Here is a 20,486-nt window from a genome sequence, read left to right on the forward strand (position 1 = left end):
ATGCTTGGTAGAGCGATCAAACCGTGGTGCTTGAGCTACTGTGCAGTTTAAAAGATTTGAGTTGCACCATTACTACTAGCTATAGCTTTTGGTAAAGCGGCAAGCGCTCAGTCCTACAATTGGTATCAGAGCCAAGGTCACGGGTTCGATTCTCATTTATTGCAAGGAGTGCAATTATTGAGAGAGAGATTGTTGGGTGCAATAATTGTCCTTGCTTGGTAGAGCAATCGAACCGTGGTGCTTGAGCTGCTGTGCGGTTTAAAAGATTTGAGTTGCACCACTACCACTAGATATAGCATTTGGTAAAGCGGCAAGCGCTCGGTCCTACATAAACTCTAAGTACTAGCTTAGGCCCATTAACCATGTTAATTAGATTCATTTTGTCCATTAGTATTTGATTAAAATATTTTGTTTACTAAAGTTTGTGAATTTATTAGTTGGGTTGCCAACATGTTCGTATTTTTGTTGAAAAAACAGTACCGATAAAAATTACGTCCCAGTGTTTAAAATCACCTCAAAACTCATTATTTTCAAAAATAAGAAAAGGCATCACCCTCAATTTAAATAATTAAAAACAATTAAAAATAAAAATATTTTTTATTTTTCAGCCATCGGTCTCCGTTAATCGATCACAAAAATCGAATAACCTTTAAAAATACATTTTAATGCAATAATGTAGAAAAATATTTTTAAACATGTCGACGTGCACAACATTATTAATTTATGCAATTAAAACAATTAATTAAAATAAACAAGGAATTTAATAATTGCATGCATGTAGTTCGCGTGGGCCTTCAATTTTTCGGGGCGTTACAGTAAGTATTGAAAGATCGGTTACAAAGGTGATAAGTGTTTAGAAGGAGGGGTTGAATAAACACTTACTGAATATAAAATTCTTTTCGAATAGTAGGTTCAGTTTAGTTACAAACTGACCCTCGGTATCTCGTCAGTCGATAACAATCAGTTGAACTGAATAACAGTTGCGGAAATAAACTGACTAAAAGATAGAATAACTCAAAGTAACAGGATATGAAAAGCACGGATATGTTTCTAGATGTTCGGAGAATAGAATATCTCCTACTTCACCCCTTCTATCACAAAGATAGGTTTTTCTCTAAAAGACTTTGATCAAATACACACGTTGTACTGACCCACTTCAGTTTGGACTTAACACTGCCAAATTGAAACTCTTAGATAACAAAATTTTTACAGTATAACACAACTGAATGAATCTTAACAAAGATCTCAAAGTGCTAACAAGCTCGTAAGGTAGCCTTGATTGCTACTGATAAATCTGATAAGAGTGAGCTTTGATATCTGAATGCGAGTTGTGATTTTAGCAGAGTAACAACAAGCTTGAATAGAATAGTAGTTCACGTGATTGTATTCTCAGCTGCCCTCTTCACCTATTTATAGGCTTCCCTCTCAACGGTAATATGAAATATCATTTGAATCTTTATATCCGTTGATTACCACGTCGATATCTTCTGACATTTGTACACTGCAATCTCTGAAATGCGGCATCCCACTACTAGTTGCAGTCTGTTGTACTATTTGTCGATTGTCGTTCTCAACTGATGACATGTACAGCTTAGGGATCGGCTGAAGGATACTTTGCTGGAAAGCTTATAACTGATTTGTTTCAACTTATCAGTCCCCAACTGATCAGTCAGTTATAATACTGCTTCAGCTGATGACATGTGTAATTTATGGCTGGTACGCATTAGTCTTCAGCTAGTGGCAATAATTCAGTTAGCTCGTTGCTCGTTGCTTCGTTTCCTTTGATCAGTTATACAAATACGTTTCGAATTTTAGTTTAGTTTGTCAAATCACTGAAATTTAGTTTCCAACAATTTCCCCCTTTTTGGTGATTGACAAAACTCAGAATATAATAAACTGATCTTTTGAATAAAGAATCTTTGTAGATAAAATAATTTCTAATGTACAGATTCGTACAAATAATCTTCAAGTAATAACTGATAAAAAAATGTCTCTTCTCTTCAGCTGTATCCTCTCTTATTCTTTCATTGACCTAGCTGCTTCCCCCTTTTTGTCAAGCACATCGACCTTGAGAGAAAGAATCCTAACATCGGCTGCAATGTCTTTGTTAGCAGTCAATACAGTAAGTAGTCTGCAGCAAATCGATCTTCTTGGACATAGATAGTTCCATGGATTCAACTCTCTTGCTGATTGAGTCTTGAGTAACAGAAATACTTTCAGCTATGCCTCTGTTCTTTTTTAGCTCGTCGATAGCAAAGGTGATGGAAGTCACGGCTGTTTGAATGGATTTCAGTTTGTCTGAATTAAATTCACTAGAGGAGTTCAACTGCAGAGAATGAGAAAGCTGTGTGTTTTGAATCTGCTTTATTTCTTTTATTATTTTGGACATGTTGAGTTGAATGTCCTGAATTTCTTCAAGGAACAAATCCATGTCTGATGATGGAGGAGGTAATACGGGTCCAGACGGCCCTGGTTCATGTTCCTTGGACGATTGATCAAATATAACCAAAGTTCGGTCAGAAACCTATGTAACCTCTTGTGTCAGCTCTGGCAAATCTTCCATATTTACTTCTTGTTGGACTGGATGGGAAGAAGATAGAATAGGATCATTAGATGGACTGTCCTGCTGATTCAGTTGTGCATTTGCTGTAGTTTCAGTTGGCGGGTCAGTGACTGATGGTTCTGACTGTTGGTCAACTGCATCTTTTTGTGGTTCTTCAACATGAAACTAAGATTCCTCAGTGACAAAATTTTCTTCAGTTGGCTCAACTTCTAATTGAATGAGCACATCAGTTTGAACCTCTTCTTTAGCAGAGACATGGATAAGAGATTCAGTAACTGCTTGATCAGTTGGGATGTCAACTGATTCTGTTGAAGGCGCATTTGCTTGAAATTCTTCTACCACTGACTGAATGATTTCATCAATATTAGCAAGTGTTAAGTCAGCTTCTGAGTATATTTGATGATCAGCAGCAGTAGATTGATGCATATCCTGAACTGGCTCTTCAGTTGTAGCAGCAGCTTGTTCAGGGAATGGTTCTCTGGGCTGAGAAGGAGAATCATCTTCTTCATCTTCCGAAGTGCCTTTATGATTAACCAGTTCCTGATCCGTCTCCCAAAATTTTATCTGGGATTGCAGAGCCATAAGATCATTTTCCAGCTGTGTGAGCACAGCTCGATCATTGTAGGCAGTTGGACTTGTGGGATTATAGTTGGCTTTCAATTTGCAATCAGTTGGCCCAACTTCTTGCCTCTAATTTGATCAAAGAAATAATTCTTCCGCCCCAAAGCCTTAATTATTGTGGCAGCCTTAACCATTATTAGAACAGTTGCCTCCAGTTTGATGAATGTGTTCAGCTTTAACTTCTTCTTCAGCTGCTTGGCAAAATTATGTGTTCTAAACCTCGTCCAAGCTTCAAAAATTTTCATCTTCGATGCAGCAAAGGCATTGACCTGTTCCCATATGAGGTCAATGTGAGTTTGAATGGCATTTGAGGGCCTTGGCTCTTCGATCATCTTGTCCTTTCATTTCTCATCAGTAAGAATATTTGGAATGTTCAGTCCAGAGTGAGCAGCATCCACTCTTTCCTGAATAACGATTCCCTTGGGTCGAGTAGGAGCAAGAATTGAAGGTCGTGTGATTTGGATCAAGGGAACTGAAGCTTTTGCTGACGTCTTCTTCTCATCAGCAGGAAATGCTTTCAAAGGAACAGCCTGAATGGGCTTTGAGCATCTGAGGGCTTTAGTCTTTCAGCAGGGATAGAAGTCAACAAAGCCACTGGCTTTGTCTTCTTAGTTCTTTGCTTCTTGGTGATCAGTTGAAAGGGTGTTTCCTCAGAATCTGATCCACTGACGATCAGTTTCCTCTTGACAGATTTCAGTTGAGCCAGAGACTTAGTCTTTTTCACTGATTTGGGAGCAGCCTGCTGAGTCCCAATCTCCTTCTTAATCTTTACAAACTGATCAGGAGAGATGTCCAGTTTGTTCTTTGGTAGCTGAACATTTTTGGCATTGAAAACCTTGAACTTAGATGTCCTCTCTGAATCATCAGCCACCAACCCTTTGATTTTCAGCAAGTAGCTCAATTGAACAGCAAATCCCTTGGATTGCTTGGTGGACTGGAGCATATTTTTTAAGATATTGAAGATAAGACGCTTCTAGTTGAGTCTTCGTTCAGCCATGATGACAGAGATGGCTTGAAATTTCTCCAACATAAGGGCAGCAAAGAATCCTGCCTTCGCCAAAAGCCCTTTGGCCACAATATCGGCCAGCAACTGAACTTCATGCTTAAGTTTTTTCTTTGGATCGGAAACCTTGATTTTCCGTCCATCAGCGGAGAGGAGGGTTTGCATCTCTTCAATGTCAGATGCTTTCACCTCAGCAAGATGTGGCATACCATCAGAAGGCAGTAAGAATAACTCTTCAAAGGAATATTCAGAAATGGTCAACAACTGACCATTGATAGTAGAAATGATGTTTCCATCAGAGGTGATCTTTCCAGTGGAGTAAAATTCTTGAAGTTCCTTTGGGTAAATCTCTTGAGACGATTGACCCAAAAACGTCCTTAGTCCTGTTGATTCGAGCTTTAGAAATACGTTTTTGATATCGGCTTCTCCAACTGTTAGAACTGATCCAAAGTTGATCGCCATTGCATTCAACATATGTGCGGGAATTTGATTTGCCATTTGTCGTGTATGATTTCCTGCGAACAAGAAGGCTTGATTTTGCTTTTGCTCTGAGAATATGTTGTAAGTGTAAGGAAGAAGAACTGAAATGGAGCGGGTAAAGTACTAATGTACGTGACTGTTCGAATTATTGGACCTTTGTCAGTCCATGAAATTTTGAATTAAAAATGTGTGTACGTATGCTGCAAGCATGTTAAGAATACGTGGATTAAAGGGTTCCACGTTTCAACCTATCATGTGTTGAAAGATAGCTTTTAATGCTTGATAATCAGTCACGTCTCTTGATTTGGAATATAGCAATGGTTAATTTGTTAACTTACGTGAGAAGATTAGAGAAATCATCAGCTGAACGATCTGTTGTAAAGCTTTCTCATTTCAGTTGAATATTTACTAATTGTTGTCTTCTCAGTTAACTTGTTAAACCAATATCCCCCCTTAATAAATGCATAAAAGAAATTACGAGAACTTTAAGCGAGATGAATTAAATAAGGCTTGGCGAGATCTCAGCTATCGGTCAAAGAATATCTCCAACTATTACAAATATCTTATGCTTAGAAGGTTAATAGTCTTCCGTAATGAATTTTCCTTTAAACTTCCGTAATAAAATGGCAGGTGCAAGTAGTTCAAGGGCTCCAGACATGGCTGAAGAGTTAATGAGCGCAGCTCTGGAGAAACGAAAAGTTGGGATGGAAGATGAAGTCTTTCATCAAATCCTTTGCTACTGGGAAGAGCTGTAGGGACTTCAGTTTCTTTGGGAGAATGAGATGGCTACCACCCACATTCTGGTGGAAAAACTGGAGAAATACCGGGAGCTCTTGCACGTAGCTCATACGGTGAACATTTTCGAACAAGACAATATTTACCAGCTGATGCTCTACAAGGAAAGGAGGATCCTAGAGCTCAATTTTGAGTCTGACAGCTTCCTCAAGACTTCCACTGGAGATATAAGACAGTGGATTGATAAGTGGAGAGCTTTTGTTCAGGAGGAATTGTACGATGTAATTCGCATTAATTTCTTCAAGTAAATAAAATGATATATCAGTTTATCTTTGTCTTTTATTTCCTTGCATTACGTAATTTCATCAGTTGTCAAGTAAATTCTGAAAAAAATAACTGATACAAATTAACTGACAGATGATTAACTGTTATCAGTTGAAATTCAAAAGATGAAAGACTAACTGAATGAACAGTAAATGACAATAGAACAACAGCAGAGCTACTTAGGATGAATCAGGTAATCCAAGTATATTGCGAAAATGAGAAAACTTAGTCTCGGGCAATGATTTGGTGAAGATATCAGCTGCTTGCTGTTGAGATGTATTCCAGTCTGATGTCCTTCTTCAAGGCCTGATCTCTGATGAAGTGATGCCTGACATCTATATGCTTGGTCCTGGAGTGAAGAACTGGATTGTAGGTAATAGCAATCATACTTGTATTATCACAGAATACGGGCGATTCTTTAGCATCAACTCCATAATCACTCAATTGTTACTGAACCCAGAGCAGTTGAGCACAGCAGCTTCCAGCAGCAAGGTATTCTGCTTCAGTTGTGGAAGTTGCTATGGATGTTTGATTCTTGCTGAACCAAGAGATCAGTTTGTCTCCTAAAAACTGACATGATCCACTTGTACTTTTACGATCAAGCTTACACCCTGCATAATCTACATCTAAATATCCAACTAGATTGAAAGATGAGTCTTTAGAATACCATAACCCAACATTTTGTGTGCCCTTAAGATAATTTAAAATACGCTTTACAGCTGAAAAATGTGATTGCATAGGATTTTCCTGAAATCTAGCACACATACAAACAGCAAATACAATATCAGGACGACTAGCAATTAAGTACAATAATGAACCTATTAAACCTCTGTAAAGTGTTGTCTCGACTGATATTCCCCCTTGATCAGTGTCCAGTTTTACTAACGAGCTCATGGGAGTACTTGCAGCTGAACACGATTCCATGCCAAATTTCTTCAGCGACTCCTTCGTGTATTTAGTTTGACTAATAAAAGTGCCTGTCTCCAGTTGCTTCACTTATAATCCATGAAAGAATATCAGTTCACCCATCATGCTCATTTCAAATTTCTCCTGCATCAACTTAGCAGGACCCAAATATGATGTCATCAACATAAGTTTGAACAAGTAAGATGTGATCATTCTTTGAAAATTTGAACAATGTCTTATCAACTGATACAACAGAAAAATCGTGATCAGTTAGAAATTTTGAAAGAGTTTCATACCAAGCTCTCGGAGCTTGTTTAAGACCATACAAGGATTTGTTCAAATGGTAGACATGATCAGGGAAGTGATGATTGACAAAACCTAGAAGTTGTTCAACGTAGACTTCCTCTTGCAATTGACCATTTAGGAATGTACTCTTTACATCCATCTGGTAGACTTTGAAGTTCTTGAATGATGCATAGGCAAGGAATATTCTTATAGCTTCCAGTCTTGCAACTGGTACATATGTTTCATCCTAATCAATTTCTTCTTCTTACCTATATCCTTGTGCTAACAGTCTCGCCTTGTTACGCACAACTGAACCATCTTCGTTCAGTTTATTCCTGTACACCCATTTTGTACCTATAACGGTTTTTGAAATTGGTCTTGGAACTAGGTTCCAGACATTGTTATGGATAAACTGATTCAGCTCTTCTTGCATTGCATTTGTCTAGTTTGGATCAGCAAGATCTTTATCAGTTTTCTTCGGTTCCAATTGCGATACAAAATCTGAATGAATAAATAGATTGAGCATTTGATTTCTTGTTCTTAACGGGTCAGATGGATTACCTATCACCAATTCTGGAGGGTGTGATTTCTTCCATCTGAGTTCAGCGTTAGTTACTTCTGTATCAGCAATTTCTTCAGTAGGTGACTGGATGTTTTCAGTTTCAGTTGGAGCTATTTCAGTTGGTAACTGAATATCATTTCTATGCTCTTCCAACTGATTTTTAGGAACTACTTCATGTTCAACTGATTGATCTACAATTTCAGGTTCTGGTGTTTGAAGGATGTTACGATTGATATGATTTTCTTCTTCGTGATCATCCTCCAAACTGATATCTGTAAATCTATCAACTAGCTCAACTGGATCAGTTGGTTTATCAGTTAGAATAGTTTCATCAAAAACAACATGCATAGATTCTTCAATATTTAGAGTGCTCTTTTTAAAGACTCTATACGCTTTGCTAAGTGAAGAATATCCTAAAAATATTCCCTCTGGAGATTTAGCATCAAATATTTTTAATGATTTTTTCCATTGTCAAGAATAAAACATCTGCAGCCGAATATTTTGAAGTAGGAAACCACACTTTTACGTCCATGCCAGATCTCATAAGTGTTTTGAAATGATTTTTATTAATCATTGATCTGTTCTGAGTATAGCACGCAGTGTTTACTGCCTCTGCCCAAAACCTTTGAGAAATACCAGAATCAGCAAGCATCGTTCTAGCAGCTTCTTTAAGCGTTCGATTTCTCCTCTCAGCTACACCGTTTTGCTGAGGAGTTCTAGCTGCTGAGAGTTCATGCTCAATTCCAGCATTTTCTAAAAAAATTGAAAGAATTTGATTGATGAATTCATTTCCTTGATCGGATCTGATTCTATCAATTCCAACCGATTTCTCATTTAGTATTCTTTTGAAAAGCTTGATCAGTTGAGCAGCAGTTTGGTCTTTTGATTTGAGAAGAATAACCCAAGTGAATCTTGAAAAATCATCTACAACCACCAAGGTGTATTTCATTCCCCCTAAACTCATGACTGGTATTGGACCAAATAGATCCATATGTAACAGCTCTAAGCATCGGGAAGAAGATTTACGGCCCTTGTTCTTAAAAGAAGATTTAACTTGTTTACCAAACTGACATGCTGAGAAAATTTTATCTTTAGTAAAATCCATTTTGGGCAAACCAGTGACAAGATCGTGATTACTCAGATATGCAATAGATTTGAAGTTCAGGTGGTTTAATCTCTTATGCCACAACCAGTTTTTAGAAGATTTGGAAGCTACAAAACACACTGGTGCATAAGGTTGATCATTCCAACTGACTTTGTAAGTGTTTCCACATCGTTTGTCAGTTAGTATGACCTCATCAGTTGCATGTTTGACTGAACAAGAATGTTTGTCAAACTGGACTGAGAATCCATTATCGCGTAACTGACTAATGCTAATCAGATTATACTTGAGATTCTCAACTAATAAAACATCATTAATGATAAAGTTACCATGGATAAGCTTACCCTTACCCACAGTTTTATCTTTTGAATTATTTCCGAAACTGATGTTTGGACCAGTGAACTTGATCAGTTGAAATATCAAGTTTGCATCTCCTGTCATATGTCGTGAGCATCCACTATCCAAGTACCAGATATATTCCTTTCTTTTACCTATTACCTGTTGACTGCTTGACTCCAGTTTTGTATCACCAGCCATCAGACATTTCACTTCATCTTCACTATAACTGGAACTGCACGAGGTCTCTGGATCTGACTCTTCGCTGTCAGTTTCAGCCCATTTTGATTTGTTCTCTTCAGCTAAGAGCACCTCATGCTTCTTCCGGAAGGACTTCTTATCTTCTTTGGGTCTCATCTTGTGCTCATAAGACTTCTTCTTTCTTTCAGTTGAGCCTTGACTGTCCTTCTCGGGTTTGGTACAGTCAGCAATGAAGTGACCGGGTTTGCGTTAGTTGTAGCAAGCGTTTGATTCCTCCTTGGAATTGCCTCTCTGATAGTGCTTCTGGAAGTTTCCCTGATTTTTCCTCATAAATCTTCCGAACTTTTTGATGAACAATGACATGGTATCATTGCTTACTTGATCAGCAACTTTCTCTACTGAATCAGTTGGTTCTGTTCTAACAGCAGCTAAGGCAGTTTTGACTGCTGGAGTAGAGGGTTCTCCTTCTTGAGTTTGCAACTCGAATTCATATGCCTTCAGATCAGCAAATAGATCATGAAGCTCAACTTTGTTCAGATCTTTGAATTCACTCATTGCCATGGTCTTTACGTCCCACTCCTTGGGAAGACCTCTGATTACCTTTAAGGAAACTTCTTTGTTTGTATACACTTTTCCATGTGCATTTAATTCATTGATGATGCAGCTGGTTCTTTCATCATATTCATGCATCGTTTCACCAGCTCTCATTTTGATATTGTAAAACCTCTGAACAACAACAGAAAGTTTATTCTCTTTGGTCTGTTCATTCCCTTCGCAAAGCTGGATCAGCTTCTCCCAAATCTCTTTTATAAAGGCCTAAAAATCCTTACTTTGAAAATTTGCGGGAAATTTAAAATTTTTCTTTTAAAATAAATAGAGTGCCTCATTCATACCAAAAACTGATAAACTGTTTAACGTTAAAAATAGCAGCGGAAGAAATTATTACATGCCAAAATAACAAGTTAAAGTATTCAACAACTAATAAAATATTTGAGCATAAAAAATAATGGCAAGTGCTGAAACTGAGGTCCTCGGGTGCCACTACTGCCGACCCAAGCTAGCTCACTGGTCCCCGCCCTCGATCCCGACATCATCAGTACCTACAACAATCAAGTCTAGTGAGTCTAAAGACTCAACATGCATATATCGTAAATAACGAGTAAATAATATAGTAAAATTTGCATGGGATAAAAATATCATGTCATGAGGCATACGTGAAAATAACTTGTCATGAGCAATTATAATACGTGCATAACTGAACTGAAAAATCATAGTAAAAATGTTTGCTCCTTGGAGCCCTGTACTGAAATAGCTTGTAATAATTTTCTGGTGAGATTATGGTCTACGCAAGTGGTCCCTGAACTAAACTGAACTGAACTGAGCTGACCGATACTGGGGACCGGACCGGTAACTGGTGATCGGATTTACGTCTGATCAGACTACTGCCACAGTATACTGGGTGAAACAACTGAACTGACCGGTAACTGGTGACCGGACCGGTAACTGGCGACCGGATTTAATCATGATAGTAAAGTGACCACAAGCAATATCGCATAAATCTCAAAATGAATATTTTTGCACGTAATATAATTAATTCACACAATTAAATATCATGTAATAATTTTTTACTGATGGATTGGATCGCTCCCAGGCTCACTGCAACCTAAATATGCCATGAAAAATATGCAATAGCTTTTACTTGACCAAACTATGCAATTAAATCCAAAAACTGAGACAAGTGCGCCTACGACTTCGTATTTAATCATGACTCTGTGCCAACCCGAACCAACACCCAACCATCAAGTAGTCATGATTAAAATACGCCTAAAATGATGAAACAATGCTCCTAAAATAGTGAGGGTTGAAATCTAGGTGAATGGAGGCCAAAACATGAAACGCTCTTTCGAGAGTCAATTTGTCACATCGCACCGTAAATTCTCGTAGGACCTCAAAAATGATCCGAATCACGAACTGTCAAAAACATGGCCTTCCTAACTCAATTAGGCACTATCCAGTCCAAGGCTATAGGCTAAAACCAACCAAGAACTCGAACGAGCCCCTGAACCGTCACAGCAAGTTGCTGTCCACAAAATACAGCAACTATGCTTAGGTTTCTTGCGTCGTTTTCGAGACTACCGGCCATTGGGGCTTGAACCACCGACTAGAGACTCTTACCAACATCCCAAGGAATGATTTGAACCATGGATATGGCCCCTAGACCAGCCAGAATTCGCACCACACCAGCACCAATCCGAAAAGTTCACCCGAGAGCACCTTTGCATGTGCGTGAGGTGTTTTGCTTTGATTGCTGTCTCAAGTCGTTCCAGTGGCCATTTGATTGACCATAGCACGATCTAGACATCTTGGGGTATGGTATGAACCATGGCTAAGGGCCATAGGCCAAACAAGATCCACACCATTCCACCAAAATTTCGAACACACATGCTGTACAAGTGAGAAGCCGAAATGGGGAAGGGGTTGTTCTTGCGTTTTTACTTAAAAACCGATTAACCATGGACCGAGCCACCAAAATGGCGACTTAGTCATGTCCTAGACATGCTAGGGAAGTGATCTCACCATGGCTATAGGCCTTATGGCAGCCATGATCAGATTCATTCCTTATATGACAGCAACACAGAATTTCGAAAAGCTCAATTGGACAAGAGGTGGGGTTGCTGTCATTTTCGTGTTTTCCAGCGTGCATGGGGTTAAATGAATGGACCAACATGGTCCTAATGCATCCTATTACATGTCTAGATGTCGCCTTAGGAGCCTGGAATCGAGCCAATACCTGAAATCCACAAAACAAAGCAAACCATGAAACTGCATCATGAAAGTCAAAATCTGCATATGTGTTTTCTGAAAATTTCTGATGTATTTCGGTTTTCCATAGAAATAATGATCATGCAATGAAAATAAATGATATTAGGACTTGATTGAAGAGTCGAGGAAGAATATATGCATGCCCGGTTTCGTTTGAAAGAAAAACGAGAGAACGGGACGATTCGACACGGAGGAGGTGGAGCGCTTCCTTTTCTACCTTTCTTCTTACTCGATTTTTTTCTCTTGTTTCCTACTGAATTCTCACGGTTTTTAGCTCTGAATTTCTCTCAGATTTCGAGCAAGGGAGAGGGGGAATGATGGTTAGGAGAGTGAGGGAAATGGTTGCAAGATATAGGGAACAAATCAAGACCAAGTCTCCACCTTTTAAATTTTGAATTTTTGGTTTGATATCAAATGATTTGTTGGTGTTTGTTGGGGGGTGAGGTGGCTGATTATACCTGATAATCAAGGCTAGGGTAGTGATCTAGTATTAATTAATTAAGGTGGATAAATAATTAAAAAGGTTAGCAAGCTAAACTAACATAGAATGGGTCAAAGGTGAGTTGGCATATAATTGCTTATTCCACTAAGGAATGGCCGAAAAATTCACTGATAAATGGAGGGGAATTATTTTCTAACTAGTAAATTTATAACCCTTAAAAGCCTCACTAATCCTTTACTTAATTTAGTGAATTAATCTCTTAATTATTGGAACTTAAATGAACTTATTTCCTACTCACCTCAAGTAATTAAAATAAATCCTCAAACCTCTTTTTTGACTTAAATCAACTTACTTGCTATCTAAAATAAATTTTGGATATATTTTCTGAATCTTAAATTCTATCTCAAAACTCCAACTCCAGTCCGGCCTCAATGAAATAACTGAAAGAATAAAATTTAAACTACTGAAATAAAATAATTAACTTTACAGAAAGGCACTTTAAATACTCATGCAATAAAAATCAATTTACTTCAAAATACTATAATTATGCATGGCTTATACGTAGTCTAAGTTACGGGTTCTACATCTTTGCCTGTCTTGCACATTTTGATTTTACTGAACGTTACTTTGTCCAGTGTTTTGTACAGTATGTCTTTTGCTACATTGTCCAGATTTGCTTTTCGTTTTTCCTCAACAGTCCACTCGTCTTTGGGCTTTTCAATTCTGTGAGGTGCCCCATATGTGATTGTGACTGTTCTATTGGCTTTCAGAATCTTCATTGGTCCATCAGTGATAACGTACCACATATCATCGTCTTGTGCAGCTAAGTGAGCCTGCATCCTGATTTTCCATTCATCAAAGTCCTCTCTGGAGAACATTGGGATCTTGTGGAAGGAAGACATGATCAATAGTTTTAATAGAGATATTCTTAGACGAGATACAAATGCTCTGATACCATTTGAAAGGATCGGTTATAAAGGTGATAAGTGTTTAGAAGGGGGGTTGAATAAACACTTAGTGAATATAAAATTCTTTTCGAATAGTAGGTTCAGTTTAGTTACAAACTGACACTCGGTATCTCGTCAGTCGATAACAATCAGTTTAACTGAATAAAAGTTTCAGAAATAAACTGACTGAAAGATAGAATAACTCAAAGTAACTGGATATGAAAAGCACGCGATATGTTTCTGGATGTTCGGAGAATAGAATAACTCCTACGTCACCCCTTCTATCACAAAGATAAGATTTTCTCTAAAAGACTTTGATCAAATACACACGTTGTACTGACCCACTTCAGTTTGGACTTAACACTGCCAAACTGAAACTCTCAGATAAAAAAACTTTTACAGTATAAGACAACTGAATGAATCTTAACAAAGATCTCAAAGTGCTAACAAGCTCGTATGGTAGCCTTGATTGCTACTGATAAATCTGATAAGAGTGAGCTCTGATATCTGAATGCGAGTTGTGATTTTAGCCGAGTAACACCATGCTTGAATAGAATAGTAGTTCGCGTGATTGTATTCTCAGCTGCCCTCTTCACCTATTTATAGGCTTCCCTCTCAACGGTAATATTAAATATCATTTGAATCTTTATATCCGTTGATTGCCACGTCGATATTTTCTTACATTCGTACACTGTAATCTCTGAAATGCGGCGTCCCCCTACTAGTTGCAGTCTGTTGTACTATTTGTCGATTGTCGTTCTCAACTGATGACATGTACAGCTAAGGGACCGGCTGAAGGATACTTTGCTGGAAAGCTTATAACTGATTTGTTTCAACTGATTAGTCCCCAACTGATCAGTCAGTTATAATACTGCTTCAGCCGATGACGTGTATAATTTTTGGCTGGTACGCATTAGTCTTCTGCTAGTAGCAATAGATCAGTTAGCTCGTTGCTCGTTGCTTCGTTTCCTTTGATCAGTTATACAAATACGTTTTGAAGCTTATTTTAGTTTGCCAAATCACTGAAATTTAGTTTTAAACAAATTTATATAATGCAATGCTCGATTTCATTTTTATAAAGTGCATGTATTTGCTCTTGAGAGTAAATTGACAGTGCTTATCATAAATTAATCTAAGAACACCAAATAATGAAGATGAAAAAAATGAGAAAATAAATAATTGGACAAAATATATAACCTTGATTTAGAATTAAAAATTAGAAATATTCATAAAAGGAAAACCAAAATTAACCTTCAAAATGTGTCTACTCTTGTTGGACAAAATATATAACCTTGATTTTTCTCTCTTGTTTTTCCCTTAGCACCTCACGATTTTTGTCTCTAAAATTCTCTGAATTTCGGTGATGGAGGGGTGGAGAATGATGGTTAGGAGAGTGAGGGAGATGGGTGCAAAATATAGGGATAATGCAAGACCAAGTCTACTCTTTTTGAATTTTGAATTTTGGTTGCTATCAAATATTTGTTGGGGTGTTCTAGAATGAGGTGGCCGAATTCCCTTGCTAATCTAGACTAGGATGATGCTCATTAATTAATTAATTAAGGTTGATCAATAATTAAAAAGGTTTGCATGCTAAACAAAGAATGGGTCAAGGATGATGAGTTGGCAAGGCATTTCTTAATCATCTAAAGTGGCCGAAATTTTACAATAAAAATGAAGGAAAAATGTTGATTATTTACTAAATTTATAACCCTTAAAAGCCTTACATATCCTTTAATTAATTTAGTGAACTAACCCCTTAATTATGGAACTTACATGAATTTATTCTCTAATCACCTCAAGTTACTTAAATAAATCCTCAAACCTCCTTTTAACTTAAATTAACTTATTAATTAGCTAAAATAAGTTCTGGGAATGTTTTCCTAAATCTTAAATTTTATCTCTAAACTTCAACTCCAGTCCGGCCTCACTGAATTAACTGAAATGATAAAAATCAAAATACTGCATAAAATAATTAACTTAAGGAAAGCATTTAAATACTCATGAAATAAAATCATTTTAATTTAAAATACTAGAATTATGCATGGCTTATACGTAGTCTAAGTTACGGGTTCTATAGTAGCTCTATAGAAACGAAAAGTTGAGATGGAAGATGAAGTCTTGCATCAAATCCTTCGCTACTGGGAAGAGCTGCAGGGACTCCAGTTTCTTTGGGAGAATGAGATGGCTACCACCCCCATTCTGGTGGAAAAACTGGAAAAATACCATAAGTGCTTGCACTTAGCTCATACGGTGAACATTTTCGAGCAAGACAATATCTATCAGCTGATGCTCTACAAGAAAAGGAGGATCCTAGAGCTCATAGCTGAGTCTGACAGCTTCCTCAAGACTTCCACTGGAGATATAAGATAGTGGATGGATAAGTGGAGAGCTTTTGTTCAGGAAGAATTGAACGATGTAAGTCGTATCAATTTCTTCAAGTAAATAAAATTATATATCAGTTTATCTTTGCCTTTTATTTTCTTGCATTACTTAATTTCATCATTTGTCAAGTAAATTCTGAACAAAATAACTGATACAAATTAACTGATAGATGATTAACTGATATCAGTTGAAATTCAAACAGATGAAAGACTAATTGAATGAACAGTAACTGACAATAGAACAATAGCAGAACTACTTAGGATAAATCAATTAATCCAAGTATATGGCGAAAATGAGAAAACTTAGTCTCGGGCAATGATTTGGTGAAGATATCAGCTGCTTGCTGTTGAGATGTATTCTAGTCTGATGTCCTTCTTCAAGGCCTGATCTCTGATGAAGTGATGCCTGACATCTATATGCTTGGTCCTGGAGTGAAGAACTGGATTGTAGGTAATAGCAATCATACTTGTATTATCACAGAATACGGGCGATTCTTTAGCATCAACTCTATAATCTCTCAATTGTTACTGAACCCAGAGCAGTTGAGCACAGCAGCTTCCAGCAGCAAGGTATTCTGCTTCAGTTGTGGAAGTTGCTATGGATGTTTGCTTCTTGCTGAACCAAGAGATCAATATGCCTCCTAAAAACTGACATGATCCACTTGTACTTTTACAATCAAGCTTACTCCTGCATAATCTACATCTGAATATCCAACTAGGTTGAAAGATGAGTCTTTAGAATACCATAACCCAACATTTTGTGTGCCCTTAAGATATTTTAAAATATGCTTGGCAGCTGAAAAATGTGATTTCACAGGATTTGCCTGAAATCTAGCACACATACAGACATCAAAAACAATATCAGGACGACTAGCAGTTAGGTACAATAATGAACCTATTAAACCTCTGCAAAGTGTCGACTTGACTGATATTCCCCCTTGATCAATGTCCAGTTTTACTGATGAGCTCATGGGAGTACTTGCAGCTGAACATGATTCCATGCCAAATTTCTTCAGCAACTCCTTCGTGTATTTAGTTTGACTAATAAAAGTGCCTGTCTCCAGTTGCTTCACTTGTAATCCAAGAAAGAATGTCAGTTCACCCATCATGCTCATTTCAAATTTCTCCTGCATCAACTTGGCAAATTTCTCGCATAATTTGGGGTTAGTTGACCCAAATATGATGTCATCAACATAAATTTGAACAAGTAAGATGTGATCATTCTTTGAAAATTTGAACAATGTCTTATCAACTGATCCAACAAAAAAATCGTGATTAGTTAGAAATTTTGAAAGAGTTTCATACCAAGCTCTTGGAGCTTGTTTAAGACCATACAAGGCTTTGTTCAAATGGTAGACATGATCAGGGAAGTGATGATTGACAAAACCTGAAGGTTGTTCAACGTAGACTTCCTCTTGCAATTGGCCATTTAGGAATGCACTCTTTACATCCATCTGATAGACTTTGAAGTTCTTGAATGATGCATAGGCAAGGAATATTCTTATAGCTTCCAGTCTTGCAACTGGTGCATATGTTTCATCGTAATCAATTCCTTCTTCTTGCCTTTTTCTTTGTTTTACCAGTCTCGACTTGTTGCGCACAACTGAATCATCTTCGTTCAATTTATTCATGTACACCCATTTTGTACCTATAACAGTTTTTGAAATTGGTCTTGGAACTAGGTTCCAGACATTGTTATGGATAAACTGATTCAGCTCTTCTTACAATGCATTTGTCCAGTTTGGATCAGCAAGAGCTTCATCAGTTTTCTTCGGTTTCAATTGCGATACAAAATCTGAATGAATAAATACATTGAGCATTTGATTTCTTGTTCTTATCGTGTCAGATGGATTACCTATCACCAATTCTGGAGGGAGTGATTTCTTCCATCTGAGTTCAGCGTTAGTTACTTCTGTATCAGCAATTTCTTCAGTAGGTGACTGAATGTTTTCAGTTTCAGTTGGAGCTATTTTAGTTGGTAACTGAATATCATTTCTTTGCTCTTCCAACTGATTTTCAGGAACTACTTCATGTTCAACTGATTGATCTACAATTTCAGGTTCTGGTGTTTGAAGGATGTTACGATTGATATGATTTTCTTCTTCATGATCATCCTCCAAACTGATATCTGTAAATCTATCAACTAGCTCAACTGGATCAGTTGGCTTATCAGTTAGAATAGTTTCATCAAAAACATGCATAGATTCTTCAACATTTAGAGTGCTCTTTTTAAAGACTCTATACGCTTTGCTAACTGAAGAATATCCTAAAAATATTCCCTCTGCAGATTTAGCTTCAAAGACTTTTAAATGATTTTTGTCATTGTCAAGAATAAAACATCTGCAGCCGAATATTTTGAAGTAGGAAACCACACTTTTACGTCCATGCCAGATCTCATAAGGTGTTTTCAAATGATTTTTATTAATCATCGATCTGTTCTGAGTATAACACGCAGTGTTTACTGCCTCTGCCCAAAACCTTTGAGAAATACCAGAATCAGCAAGCATCGTTCTAGCAGCTTCTATAAAACACACTGGTGCATAAGGTTGATCATTCCAACTGACTTTGTAAGTGTTTCCACACCGTTTGCCAGTTAGTATGACCTCATCAGTTGCATCTTTGACTGAACAAGAATGTTTGTCAAACTGGACTGGGAATCCATTATCGCATAACTGACTAATGCTAATCAGATTATACTTGAGATTCTCAACTAATAAAACATAATTAATGATAAAGTTACCATGGATAAGCTTAGCCTTACCCACAGTTTTACTTTTGGAATTATCTCCGAAACTGATGTTTGGACCAGTGAACTTGATCAATTGAGATAGCAAGTTTGCATCTCCTATCATATGTCGTGAGCATCCACTATCCAAGTACCAGATAGATTCCTTTCTTGTACCTATTACCTGTTGACTGCTTGACTCCAGTTATGTATCACCAGCCATCAGACATTTCACTTCCTCTTCACTATCACTTGAACTGCACGACGTCTCTGGCTCTGACTCTTCGCTGTCAGTTTCAGTCCATTTTGATTTGCTCTCTTCAGCTAAGAGCACCTCATGCTTCTTCCGGAAGGACTTCTTATCTTCTTTGTGTCTCATCTTGTGCTCATAAGACTTCTTCTTTCTTTCAGTTGAGCCTTGACTGTCCTTCTTGGGTTTGGTACAGTCAGCAATGAAGTGACCAGGTTTGCCACAGTTGTAGCAAGCGTTTGATTCCTCCTTGTAATTGCCTCTCTGATAGTGCTTCTGGAAGTTTCCCTGATTTTTCCTCATAAATATTCCGAAATTTTTGATGAACAATGACATGGTATCATTGCTTAGTTGATCAACAACTTTCTCTATTGAACCAGATGGTTATATTCTAACAGCAGCTAAGGCAGTTGTGACTGCTGGAGTAGAGGGTTCTCCTTCTCGAGTTTGCAACTCGAACTCATATGCCTTCAGATCAGCAAATAGATCATGAAGCTCAACTTTGTTCAGATCCTTGGATTCCCTCATTGCCATGGTCTTTACTTCCCACTCCTTGGGAAGACCTCTGATTACCTTTAAGGCAATTCTTTGTTTGTATACACTTTTCCAAGTGCATTTAATTCATTGATGATGCAGCTGGTTATTTCATCATATTCATGCATCGTTTCACCAGCTCTCATTTTGATATTGTCAAACCTCTGAATAGCAACAGAAAGTTTATTCTCTTTGGTCTGTTCATTCCCTTCGCAAAGCTGGATCAGCTTCTCCCAAATCTCTTTGGCTGTCTTGCACTGAACGTTACTTTGTCCAGTATGTATTTTGCTACATTGTCCAGATTTGCTTTTCGTTTGTCCTCAACAGTCAACTCGTCTTTGGGCTTTTCAATTCTGTGAGGTGCCCATATGTGATTGCGACTGCTGTATTGGCTTTCAGAATCTTCATTGGTTCGTCAATGATGACGTACCACATATCATCATCTTGTGCAGCTAAGTGAGCCTGCATCCTGATTTTCCATTCATCAAAGTCCTCTCTGGAGAACATTGGGATCTTTTTGAAGGAAGACATGATCAATAGTTTGAATAGAGATATTCTTAGACAAGATACAAATGCTCTGATACCACTTGAAAGGATCGGTTACAAAGGTGATAAGTGTTTAGAAGGGGGGTTGATTAAACACTTACTGAATATAAAATTCTTTTCGAATAGTAGGTTCAGTTTAGTTACAAATTGACACTCGGTATCTTGTCAGTCGATAACAATCAGTTTAACTGAATAACAGTTGCGGAAATAAACTGATTGAAAGATAGAATAACTCAAAGTAACCGAATATGAAAAGCATGTGATATGTTTCTGGGTGTTCGGAGAATAGAATAACTCCTACGTCACCCCTTCTATCACAAAGATAGGATTTTCTCTAAAAGACTTTGATCAAATACACACGTTGTACTGACCCAATTCAGTTTGGACTTAACACTGCCAAACTGAAACTCTTAGATAACAAAACTTTTAAAGTATAACACAACTGAATGAATCTTAACAAAGATCTCAAAGTGCTAACAAGCTCGTAAGGTAGCCTTGATTGTTACTAATAAATCTGATAAAAGTGAGCTTTGATATCTGAATGCGAGTTGTGATTTTAGCAGGGTAACACCAAGATTGAATAGAATAGTAGTTCGAATGATTGTATTCTCAGCTGCCCTCTTCACCTACTTATAAGCTTCCCTCTCAACGATAATATTAAATATCATTTGAATCTTTATATCTGTTGATTGTCACGTCGATATCTTCTGACATTCGTAC

The sequence above is a fragment of the Primulina eburnea genome, chromosome 8, assembly GCF_022965805.1.
Source record: "Primulina eburnea isolate SZY01 chromosome 8, ASM2296580v1, whole genome shotgun sequence".
Classification (NCBI taxonomy): Eukaryota; Viridiplantae; Streptophyta; class Magnoliopsida; order Lamiales; family Gesneriaceae; genus Primulina; species Primulina eburnea.